A 12,945-nucleotide genomic window follows, 5' to 3' on the forward strand; every position below is an offset into this window, starting at 1 on the left:
GCACAATTTTTCAGTTATTGGATTTTGTATGTTCCTTTGCAGCTCTCCTTAAGGTATAAGACCCTTTGTGACCGGTGGAGACCAGGACTTCATTATTTTCCTTAAATTCCTTCAATGTCAAGGCTAGATGGCTCCACAGCCTTGCACAGCTCTCACGGTTAGAACAGGCTGCAGGAGTACAAAGAAGACTTAACCCAAGCCAACCACCTCACTTCAGCCAAAAAGACTTCAGTATTGAGGACTTTGGACTAAGCAACAAGTTTTCTAAAGCAAGACAAGGTCATTTGTCAGCAACAATGAGAATGTTGTTATAAAACAGGAATTTAAAGATTTTCAGGGTAGGATCGTTCCTGAATTTCACTCGTGGACATTGGAGGTGTAATTGTCGTGTCTGATACCTGGCTCCTGTTTTCTCCAGGTGTGACTGTGAGCAAGCGCTTCACCTCTGAACTTCAGTTTCCTCTACTATGGATATTGAATATTAATTCTTACTCATTAGACTGATGTGAAGTGAAACTGAATTAAAATATATGTAAAACATCGATTGTGTGCTACTACTTAGCAGGAGCTGAATAACTTAGCTCCCTTTACTGCATGCATTAGGTCTAGGTACAGAGGTCTGATTAGCACTAAACATGCTAGGAGAAAAGGTTTCCTTGTAGGCGCAGACTTTAGAAAATTGATGACATCTCATTTATGTTCACTGTGGTTATAAGCCAAAGGTAAAATTCAACAGTCAGCAGAGCTTTCTTATTTTAACACCCTTTTGGATAAGAAAAAGATTCTATACCTCTGATTGCTTCATATTTGCTCAAAAGCCTGATAGGTTCACTTGACTAAATTACACAAAACACTGCCCTTTTTTCCTAGAAATTTTGCTGCAATAATTAGTTACCTTTAAAATATGCAATTTTATTGGAAGGTGATACAAAATAGAAAATTCTGCTACTATAATATAAAATAATTGTCCTCTGTTGGTTTCTCCAGCAGTAGCCAGACAAAGTGTCAGAGGCCACGGAGAGTTACACTATATGACTGGAGCATTTACAGCCTATGTGTTTGAGCTTTTGCCTCTAATGCACACACACACACACACACACACACACACACACAGTCCTGAAACAATTAGAAAATAAATCTCAGCTCATACTTCCCATTTTATGTGAAAATTCAATTAAAAAGATACCATAGATCTGAATATAAAACATGAAACTATAAAGTATTTAGAAGAAAACATAGCAGAAAAAACTTTGTGACTCTAAGTTAGGCAAAGATTTCTTAAATTTGATGCCAAAAGCATGAAACAAAAGAGAAAGTATTAATAACTTGGATTTTATAAAAGTTTTAAATGTTTTATTCTGCAAAAGACACTTAAAGAAAAACCCTGAACTAGGAGAAGGCGTTTGTAAATTACATATCTGACAAAAGACGTGTACCTAGAAAATGTTAAATTCCCGACACTCCAAAATGGTTTGCTGGAGCGTCATCTCATCCACCAGAAGGTGTGGGGTTTGACTCCAGGGCAGGTTGCAGGTTCAGTCCCTGGTTGGAGGGAGTACGGGAGACAACCGATAGATGTTTCTCTCTCACGTTGATGATTCCTCCCTCTCTTCCCCCTTCCTTTCTCTCTAAAATCAATGGAAACATACCCTCAAGTGAGAATTAAAAAAAAATTCTCAGCACTCAAAAAGAAGAAGATAAGTTATAAAAACAAGAACACCAAGTGCTAAAGAAGATGAAACATAACTGGAACTCTGGTGAGAATGCAAAGGGTACAGATACTTTGAAAAATAGTTTGGCTGTTTCTTATAAAATTAAACATACAATCATAGGTAATTACCTAAGAGAAATATAACTTCTATTCACATATAATGAGATTCCATTGTGTAAGATTCTAGAAAAGGCAAAACTTAGGGATTAAGAACAGATCAGTGGTCTCCAGGGTTTGTGGGAAAGGGGAGAAAAAAATTACAGATATGTGGCACAGAGGAATTTTTTGAGGGGTTGGGGGGTAATGACACTCTTCTTTATTTTGATTATGGTGGTAAATAGATGACTTTATGCATTTGCAAAAAGTCATAGGAAATGAACTACGTACCACAAAGGGTAAATTTTATCATATGCAATTTAAAAATTGATTTAAAAAAACATGAGCACTAAAGAGGAAGAAACAAAACTGTTATTCTTTTAAGTTATATAATTACATACATAAAATACTGAAAAGAATCTCTAAAAAAGTATTAGAGATAAGAGTTTAGCCATATGGATAAATAGAAGATCCATATACAAAAATAAGTTACATTTCTCTACACCAAGAGATGTCACTGCTAGAAAATATAAATTAAAAAACAGAATTGTATAGAGAAAATTAATTTACAAAAAGGCATTAAATGTGGAAAAATTAATATAAATAAAGGGAGAAACCATTTTGTGACAAGTGTAACGGCCAATTTTATATGTAGCCTCGTCAACAGTCTTCAGTCATTCCATCAAACACTAATTTAGGTGTTGCTATGAAAGTGTTTTATTAAGTCCATAACCAACTGACTTAAGTGATGGAGGTTATACTGAATAACCTGGGTGGGCCTGATTCAGTCAGTTCAAAGACTTCAGAGCAGTGCTGAGACTTCCCTGAAAAGGGAGCAATTACACCTGTGGCCAGCAGCCTCGGTGTGTCCCATGCGTCCCGACCTGCCTTCCTCATGGCCAGCTCTGTGAAACTGGACTTGCCTCGCCCGTCCCACAGTCACATAAGGCAGTTCCCTGCAATAAATCCCTCAATAAATATCTCCTGCTGGCTCTGTTTCTCTGATTGAATCTGACTGGTAAAAAGAAGGCTGAATGTTATAAAGCATCACTTTTCCCCAAAATTATTTTTGGACTGAATACAGTTTTAAACAAATTACAACTTTTTAAGTTATTGAAAGACTTATCCTAAACATTTGTATAGAACTATGAAAGCTCAAAAACTGCCAAGATGCTCCTGAGGATTAAATACAAAATGGGAGCTTTGCCCTTCTAGATACCAACACTTACCATAAAGGACAATTACAGCAATGTGGTATTAGAGCAGAGAACTTCAAAAGAAAACTTGACATAATAGCACAGAAGAGAGAGCCCAGAAACAGGCTTCTAGATGCCTGGAAACATGATTTATGAGAGCCATCGAAGAGCACTGTGGAAATGAATGTGCTATTTCACAGAACCATCTCAGTGAATCTTAGAAATAGGATGCTGAGGGAAACTGGCAAGTTCCAGACAAATGTACAGAGCATTATACTATTTTTATAAAATTCAGAGCAAGAAAATGAAATAATTTAATATATATATAAATATATATGTATATTTTTTTATTTTTAAAAACAAAGTTGATATACACACAACTCAGGATAGTAGTTACTTCTGAAAGGGAAGCAAGAGAGCAAAAAATATATATTCAACGGCACTGATAATGCTCTTGTTCAAAAGTCAATTGGTGACCACAGAGATATCCAAAGTGTTTACCGAATTGTAGAACATAACTCCAAATCAATTAGAACAGAAGAAGCCAGAAATGACCTGAACAACCCAAAGGATTCATACCCACTGACCATTAGCCCCAGTAGGTTTTATCACAGCTGCTCACTCTATTATGTGTCCTAATGTGCATAACTGTTACAATTTTTATAGATCTTAAATAGTATATAATAAAAATTATAATGGCCAACAGGCACATGAAAAGATGCTCAATGTCACTAACAATCAGGGAAATGCACATCAAAACCACAATGAGGCATCATCTCACACCTGTTAGAATGGCTGTCATCAAAAAGACAAGGGGTGACAAGCATTGGGGAGGGTGTGAAGAAAGGGGAACCCCTGTGCACTGTTGGTAGGAATGTAAATTAGTGCAGCCACTATGGAAAACAGTATGGATGTTCCTCAAAAAATTAAAAAGACAACTACCATATGACTCAGCAATTATACTTCTGAGTATTTATGCAAAGGAATTACAACCAGGACCCCAAAGAGATACCTGCTGCACTCCCATGTTCATTGCAGCATTAGTCACAATAGCCAAGATACAGAAACAATCCAAATGACCAGATAAAATGAACAGATAAAAAAATGTGGCATGCATATGTATATACAATTGAATATCATTCTGTCGTGCAAAGGAAGAAATCCTCCCATCTGAGACAACATGGGGGGCCCTCGAGGGCACTGTGCTAAGTAAAATAAGTCAGACAGAAAAAGACAAATATACTGTATGATATCACTTATATGTGGAATTTTTGAAAGCCAAACTAGCCCTAGCCAGTTTGGCTCAGTGGTTAGAGTGTCAGCCCTCGGACTGAAAGGTCTTGGGTTTGATTTTGGCCAAGGGCATGTACCTCGGTTGCAGGCTCTGTCCCTGGCCTGGTTGGGATGTGTGCAGGAAGCAACCAATCGTTGTCTCTCTTTCACACTGATGTCTCTCTCTCTCTCCCTTCCACTCTCTCTGAAAAGCAATGGAAAAAAGATCCTCAGGTGAAGATTAAAAGAAAAACACCCATAAAGGTAATCTCTTATCTTTGATTTGAATTGTAAAAAATAACATTAAGATTATAAGTGTACACATCGATAAGTGACATTTAATTTTGCATTTTCCTTTATACTTTCAATGTTTTTTACACTGTCACAAGAACAACTCACTCTACATTTCAGCTGGGGTTGGGTGTCTATGGGGCTACTGACTCAGAATTCTGAGATCGCTGGGCAATTCATCCCTGTGCTTTTATGAATGATTTGGACATACGCTTTTTCCAGTGTGAGATGAGGGAGCTTATTAATCATTTCCTAAAACATTAATGGACAGACAAGCACATCACCAGCTGGCAGGAAAAAAAAAAAAGGCAGCTGCAGCAGAATGTAATGCACCTTTGACACAATTATGGAACACGGCCAGAACCAGGAGCCGCGCGGGAGGGAGCGTATCTGTGGTGGCTTTGTCAATCCCTAAGGTTAAAAGGTCTATGTATATCAATAAAGAAAATCTAAAACACATTTTTCTTTGCTCTGATGACAGCCTTCAGACTGTTTGATTAAGATTTTCACTAACAACACAGGAACTTTTCACCCCTGAGCAATCTAAATGGATCAAATGCATGAACAACTATGATGAGCAATTGCTTGCAAAATTCACCAGAATATTTTCCCAAGGTTTAACCATCCAACCTCAATTCTGTTAAAAAAAAATTATCAAAGAAGCCTTAAATAACAAGATCAAAGTTGTCTTTTCATTTCATACAAGCAAGTCAGCAGGATTTAGCAGAAAGAACATCAGCCCACATCACATCTGGCTTCTAATTCCTCACCCTAGAATTAAGAGGGTGGGTGACCCTCATCAACTAACTTAATTCTCTCATATTAAGATGTAAAATGAAAAATCTATTTGTGGTATTTAAGATAATTTCTAATTCTGAAATACTAAGGGCAAGATTTGCTTCCTTTAGACTTCAGCATCACTAAACACTTATGTTTGTTGACTGTACAATGTGTTGATCTCCAAAGAAACAAACATGAAATTTTCAGACTGAAGAACTGTGTCTATATCAGGCTCAAATCAAAACAAACATTTTGAACTCCTGCCATCCTCCTTTGCTCCTCCACCTTTAATCATCTCCCCCCACCTTGCAGCTCTTGTTGAAATGGTTCTGTCTTGCTGTTCTTTCCAAATCTTGCTCATTTTGAAACCCAAGTGAATCTTCATAGTCCCCAGGAAGCCCCCTCAGCAGATCACACCGATGCCCCTTCTCTTGAACTCCCATGACTATATGGCGAACTCCACCTGTAACAGGGACACTAAGGCTTTTCCGGACCCCATGCAATGCCTGGCACACGTCCAGGGCCTTAGGCTTCCCTGACGGCCACCGACCCGTGAGGGGTTCGGCCATACAATTGCCTCACAGGAACTTTACCCCGCGTACCAATCCCAATCCACTTGACCTTTTTTCAACCTTAAACAATGAGATTCTTTTAAAAACGTAATCTTCTTTGTCTGCAGAACTTTAAAAGCACAAGAAACAAGATGTAGCATAATATCCTAATAACTGTCTGACTAATGTTGAGAAAGATTCCTTTCTGGCTCATCCTTTCACAACTATTCGTAACGTAACATAGGACTGTGCTGGCGATTTTTTCTCTGACAACAGCAGCACAAGGATGACTATAATTTGTACACATACAAATCTATTTACCTCTCTGACTTAATGATCAGGTCAATCCAAAAGGAGTCCAACCCACTCACACATCTCAACATAGTTTTGGTCCACTATGACTCTCGGTTCTTTTTCTGTAATGCTCATTCTTAGCACACATCCTGTATTTTTTATTATGCTTTTTTTCTTTTTCTTCTTTTTTTTTTTTTTAAGCAAATGTCATTCAGTCTTTGTAGGGACATTTTTCCAGTATTAGCGTCATTTGAAGTGCTATTTCTTTCTTTCCTTCTTGACATACGTCACCCTTACAAACAATCTACTAACCCATCTTCATTCATTTCATAACCGATGGGTGACATGGTGGTTAAAAACTCTGCAACTGGCTTCAAAGTCAAATTCTATATGAATATACACAAATCTCAACTCCACTTAAGGACAGATTTCTCTCAAGTTAAATTTCTTCTCCATGTAAGAATCTCATTCTCATCAATTTTGTATTTTGGAACATTCTTTTCCAAAAGGGAGGGAGGATAATATCTTATATTTGTGATATATTTTCAAAATACTGACAAGTACTTTGCATAACAATTTGTCTGTATTTCCCATTTAAATATATGAAGTGTCTGAACAAGACAAAAACACCACTTTGTTGTACTCAAAACTATCCACCAAACTAGTTATTTACTCATCACAATCTAAGCCAAGAAGTATGTCTGTTTGTTTTCCTTTGTGTTGAGTTGACATATGTAGTGAAAACCTAAACTATCTTTCCCTTTCTTGCTCTATTTTTTTATTTTTAATAATTACATATAAAATAGAAACTTATTTTCAGAAAGGGAATGGGCTCGGTGAAGTCACTCTGTATGACTACAATTAATGGTTCTCCACTTAAGTCTGTACCCACTCTTCCACTGTTGGCACATTCACTCTCCTCTTCTATTCTTAGTCTGAACTATCATGATTCTTTTTTTTTCAAGCAAATGGAAGTGATTCAAGTAGTATTCATAGCTTAGATTCACAAGTGAGTCTCCAAATTTCACTTGCATATTCTATAGTGCATATCTATTTACAATTTTCTTGCAAGAAAGCTGAAGTCATCTACGTACAATTTCTCTGCTTCCAGCAGAAAACATTTTTCCACCTAATGATGGAAAGAAATGCATTTTACCCTACTAGCTAAAAACTCATTGAAAACAATGTCCTGACAGCTATAAGGCTAGACGCAGGCATAATTATGGGAAAACAAATCATTTGCCAAAAACTGCCTAGGAGGTAGCAGGGACATTTTTCCACTCAATAGTTATTCACTTAACAGATGTGCTATAAAATGTAAACTATCAGATTACTCCAAAGGCTTTTCCTAATGTTTTGAAGGATTTTAAAATACTGTGTATATTGTTTAAATATAGTTCTCTTTCTGCTAATTCCTCCATTTTAGATTTCACAGATTGAGGCACTCACTAACATTGCCTTGAAGAGGGTAAATTCAGTCTAGAGAAACGTAGCAACATTTAGGAAAAGCTACAGTGCAACTGGCAACTTTCTGACTCCCTAATGTTCTGATTATAGGGTTATATATTCACCAAATTCAGGATTTACCCAGAAGAGACTAGAAAAAGTGTCACAAGTTAATGTAATACACTTGCATGGGGAAGCCCTCATCAGAATTGTTCATTTTCATGTATTCTACCTATATCAAAATTAGAGCAATGCCATATTTGACTAATTACACAAAATATACATTTTAAAGGGAAAGAAATGTACATAAAATAGGAAAAATAAGCATCTTTCCCTGTGTGCCTTTTAAAGAACCTTGAACTAGACCGTCTGTATTAACTTCACAACGAAACTCAATAGGCAGCCACTGAGCCTCCTCTCCATAGGTATGAAATGAGAAACTAGGAGCGCCACTGAACATTGAATTTTCTCAGTGGAACAGCACACACACATTTAGTACAAGGTGTTCTGCCACCGAGACACACCGGGGAAACTCCGAGTGTTCAATGGCTTCAACTTCACCCCCACGGCACAGTGTCATGCGGGCTGCTGCGCTCAGCTTGGTGTGTTCCATAAGCCGAGGGAAGCACTTTTAGAAACCAGCAAAATGATGATTGAAGCTGAGGTGCTTCATTCTCTGACATGCAAAAAAGAACACACACAAACCATCACTTTGAGATGCTTCTCCATATCCTGTCTTCTTTGCTCTGAGTCTCCAAAACCAGAGGGGGAAACAAAGCAAAAAAACAAAAAACAAAACCCTAAATTATGTTAGTTGTAAATATGTTTGCCTTCACATTGGTTGTTTTATATCATTGAATATTTCTATTGGCAGTTATAGTAAACATTCCCTGTATTCTGGTTTACCACTTATTTTATCTGTTAACTTTACCAAGAGCAAGTGCAGACCTACACAACAGAATTTTGGCTCTACATTACTCATGAACCGAAATGCAAACCTGTACAGCTCGACATTCTGTATACATGCAGCTGTGCCACATGACAGCGATCACGCTTCTGACATGATCTTATATTTGCACTGGTCTCAGACTCCAAACAGGAAAACTCCAAGAAGCAGAATAGAGAAAGAAGCACAATACAAGAGAGACAACTTGGAAGTCATCTAGGTCCATCTACACCACGAGTTAATGTAGAGAAACATTTTTCAAAAGAGAAAGGAAGGGAGGGATGGAGGGATGGGAGGGAGGGAGGGAGGATTCTAAATGAAAGAAAAAAGTCAAAGGTCTCTGTAACCTCAAGGTTAATCAGTCTAATTCATATATCTCTTCCTTGCTTGGCAAAACTCTCTGTTTTCTGTGCTACCTAGACTTTTTCCTCTGACATTTCCATTGTCTCTTATTATACAGTGTGTTTTCCTATGACAATAGAAATATCTGAAATCATACAATTTCCCCGGTTTATTTTCTAGCATCATTTGAATGACAGTCCTATTACGGAGGCCTTTGTGTGCATGTTTGTGTTTGTATATTTGAGGATCTATACAAACTTCCTATGGCCTAGCTAATGAGAGCATGTTGTTTTGGGTCTGGGTTACAGAAGACCAAGATCACAGTTAGCTGTATAACAGATACTACTTACTGATCAAGTTCTGTAAAACAAGAACTGCAAACATACAAGCTGATCTCAGTAGTGCAAAAACATATGTGCCACGAATGGTGTGTCCAAGGTAAAGACGGCAAAAATTGTGCTTGCTACAACATATCAAAATGTTTGCCATTTTATGCTTCTAAACACCATATCTTTATAGCAGTACAAAAAAAAAAAACACCATAAATTACTGAGATGCCTGTCACAGAAGCATTAAAGTCTTAACCTAAATCACTGTTGTTAAGGTTGTTTTGCCCTAGGTAGTAGGTAAGAGTAAGTCACCTCTATGATGCTGTCACCTGCTTAGAGCCTAAGTTTTAAGTTTTGTGTTTTATACGTATGTTTACATATTATCAACCATTTATTTTAACAGGTACCAATGTAATCTGGGAAAGTATAGTGTGTGCTACAAATTATTTATTGTACTTCAAGGACATTTGGGGGTAACCAAAGAAAGAACATTTTTTAAAGAGCTAGGGAATAAGTTATTTTTTTAATTTAGCTTCCCTTCCTTTTAAAATCAGACTCATATATTCTGCTATCTCTGAGTTGTTCATTTCTATGTGTTTGGTCTCAGTTTTCTCTCTGTATCTCAAGCGTCAGAACTACAAGCTTCAGAAGTCAGTTCAGATGGTTATCTGCAATTTCTCTTTGTAGTGCTCTTCGAGGTCAAATCCATTACAGCATATGTTCAGACTGATTTTACACACTTAACTCCACTGGGCTTTCAGTGACATACTCAGCGTTTCACCTGAGAACCTGTTATCCATAGATACAGGGGATGTTCAAAATGATAGATACAAAAAGAAAGAAAGAAAGGAAAACAAAGGAAAAAAAAACAGGTCATGCCTACATAGTACATCTATGGCTGACAAATCTACAACCCCTAAAATCACCTAATAAAGACCATGCCTCCTTTTTTAAAGATTAAAACATTTTTACCACTAAATGGTGCTACTCTGTTCCCAAGTCACCTGGGCTCCCGTCAGAGAGGCACGAAGTGTTGCCTCCACAGGCTTCCTGGGAGGGACAGCAACATAATCTTGTCATCATATAATTTGCCACTTACTAAGGGAACAAGTAACAGTAGATAAAGTTCACCAAACTGATTCAGAAATAGAAAACACTGAGAAATTTTCTTTTCCCATAAGGAATGCAATACGCTGAACGTTGTGACTGTGCCCCTCAGGTTCCATCGACTTGGATCCTCTGGGAGGGTTTCTCCTCATTTTAAAAATACAACGTGATACGATTTTCAGAACTGACAACTGGTTAAAGCAGAAGGGCCCAGGAGATGGTAATACACAAATAGATGTCATTTATTTGCCATTTCCTTTGTCTTTCATTGCTTCTTAGGAAACCCAAAGGATTATATAGGCGACAAAGGAAAAAAGTATATAAACTGTTGCCCCCATAGGTGACACTGCAGGAGCAGTAGATGACATTTTGTGCTTTTATTATTGAAAAGTCCAAGAAAAAAGTAAGGGGGCAAAGCACTCTCCCTGCATAACTAAAGTGATTATTTCTCGAAGCAGAGCTTAGGAAACAAGCTTTTCCTTAGGAGAGAGACACAGCGTGCAGTCAGCCTGAGAGTATCTGAAACGGCCTCAGAAGCTAAGGGGCCATTGCTCCAGCCACTCACTCCCCTCCCCCGCCCCTGACCACACACATGCAAGAGCAGGCCAACAGTGAGTAGCTGCCTCCCAGGTCCTCTCCGCAGTTCTACACCCCAATTTGAGAGGAGGTGAGGAGAGATCTAGTTGATATGTCTTATGCATGCTTTCTCTGCTAGATCTTATGCAGAGGATTTTTAAAAAATATCCAGTTCCTATTCTCAGAGAAATAAAACTCTAAAAGCATAAAAGAAGTTGCCACTGCTCCTCCAAGAACTAGTTGTAGTTACTCACTTTATTAATTTCTGCATTCATCTGCTCAAGCATAGAATTTTAATATCCCTTCAATCTTTTGTACTTTCCAGCTACCTCTTTCTCCACACTTCATCCCAAAATACTGTCTCCCAATCTTGTTTCTTCCTTTCTGTTTCTAGAATCGACTTCATCCTTTCAAATGACTCTAGTACAGGCCCTTATCACCTAATAGGTGACTTCTAAAGCCTTCTCAGGTCGTTTCACTACTTACCAGATGTTTAGGTCAACACCTGAGACTGCTCTGAGAATTTACCCTACTTGCAAGCTACCAAGTCTGCTTCAGTTTCAGCGATGCTGGAAGAAGACACAAAACTCCCGGGTCAGGGACAAGTAAATTAAACAAATAATTAATAAATGTAATAAAAAAATAAGTCAAGTCTATTTAATTAAAAACAAAAAAACTACTCAGAGCAATACCACGAAGTAGCCAAGGTGTCACGATTCACCCCACTCTCCTGAGCCTCTGCAATTCCCATAGGGAAATGTGAAAGAATCAAGTGGTTCCCATACATGCATTACAGGAAAGAATCCCTGAGCTTAGAAAATACAAATTTTATAAGGGGCAGTCAAGCCTGATCAACATTTGACCCAGAGGAAAAAACATTTTTATTGCACTAGAAAATCAATAAACCTACTGTTTGCTTTCAAAACAGTTAGCTATGCAAACATCCATGATGAGTTGGTCCAGAACAGAGGCAGCCAGTGGCCCTGCTCTAAAGATGAACAGAGATACAAGAGACCCGTGGAGAATTGTCTCCCAACACTTTAGCCTTGGGAAGACTACTTAACCTCTCTAAATTTAACTTGTCTCATCTATAAAATGTGAATATTAGTACCTGCCTCATTGGGTTATTGTGTAGGTTAAATTAAATAATGTTATGTTAAAAATATTTTAGCTCATTGCCTGACTCAAAGTATGCAGTAAGCAGACTTACTACATTACTGCTATAGTACTCAAGGTCCGCTCCTTGCACTCGGTCTGGTCTGGTCTGACCACCACCAAAACTTACTTCGCATTTCTCACCCATATGGGGCACAGATAATTTTGTATTTAGTCAAAATGATATATTTGCTTCCACTAAAGAGGATGGGGACTGCTCCATCCCCACAACTGAGCACATCTTCCCCATCTGAAGTCCTCCCCATTTCTCACTATAATCCCAGCCACCTTTCCTTGCCAGCTGGAATCTCTGCCAATTTTTCAAAATGCCCCAAGTTATTGCAGGCCACGGGGAACTTCACTTCCAACAACCCTCTGCATTTGCATGTACCCCTCAATAAATGCAAGATTCCTTTCACTTTGTTATATTTACACAGTGATAGATTTCCTTTTTCCTAGCTCGTCTCTCTTGACTTCTTTTAATATTTCCACATGGGCTTTCTTGCTTCCCAAGTAAAAGTCAATTATGTGTACAAAATAAATCATGTGATAATATAGTACCATGATACAATTGTCAGCAAGAACCTCTCTTTTCCCAAGGTTCTTAAGGAAAGCTTTAGCTTTTTTTTAATTTACCAACTAAATTTTACACATTCCCTTCTCTCAATAATCGCTCTAATTTTTTTTTTTAATGCTGAAAGTAACTTCCCTGTGGAAAAAGGACCAGTGCTTATAACTTTAGCTAACTTCCTGAGCAAAACCAAAGTTAAGCAGAAACTAGAAGTTAATAAACTCTTCCTGGGCAAGTGACCTAGGTTGAAGTGAATTGAGAGTTCAGTGCCGGTGTCTACCT

The sequence above is a fragment of the Miniopterus schreibersii genome (assembly GCF_964146895.1).
Source record: "Miniopterus schreibersii genome assembly, chromosome: 6".
NCBI classification, from domain to species: domain Eukaryota; kingdom Metazoa; phylum Chordata; class Mammalia; order Chiroptera; family Miniopteridae; genus Miniopterus; species Miniopterus schreibersii.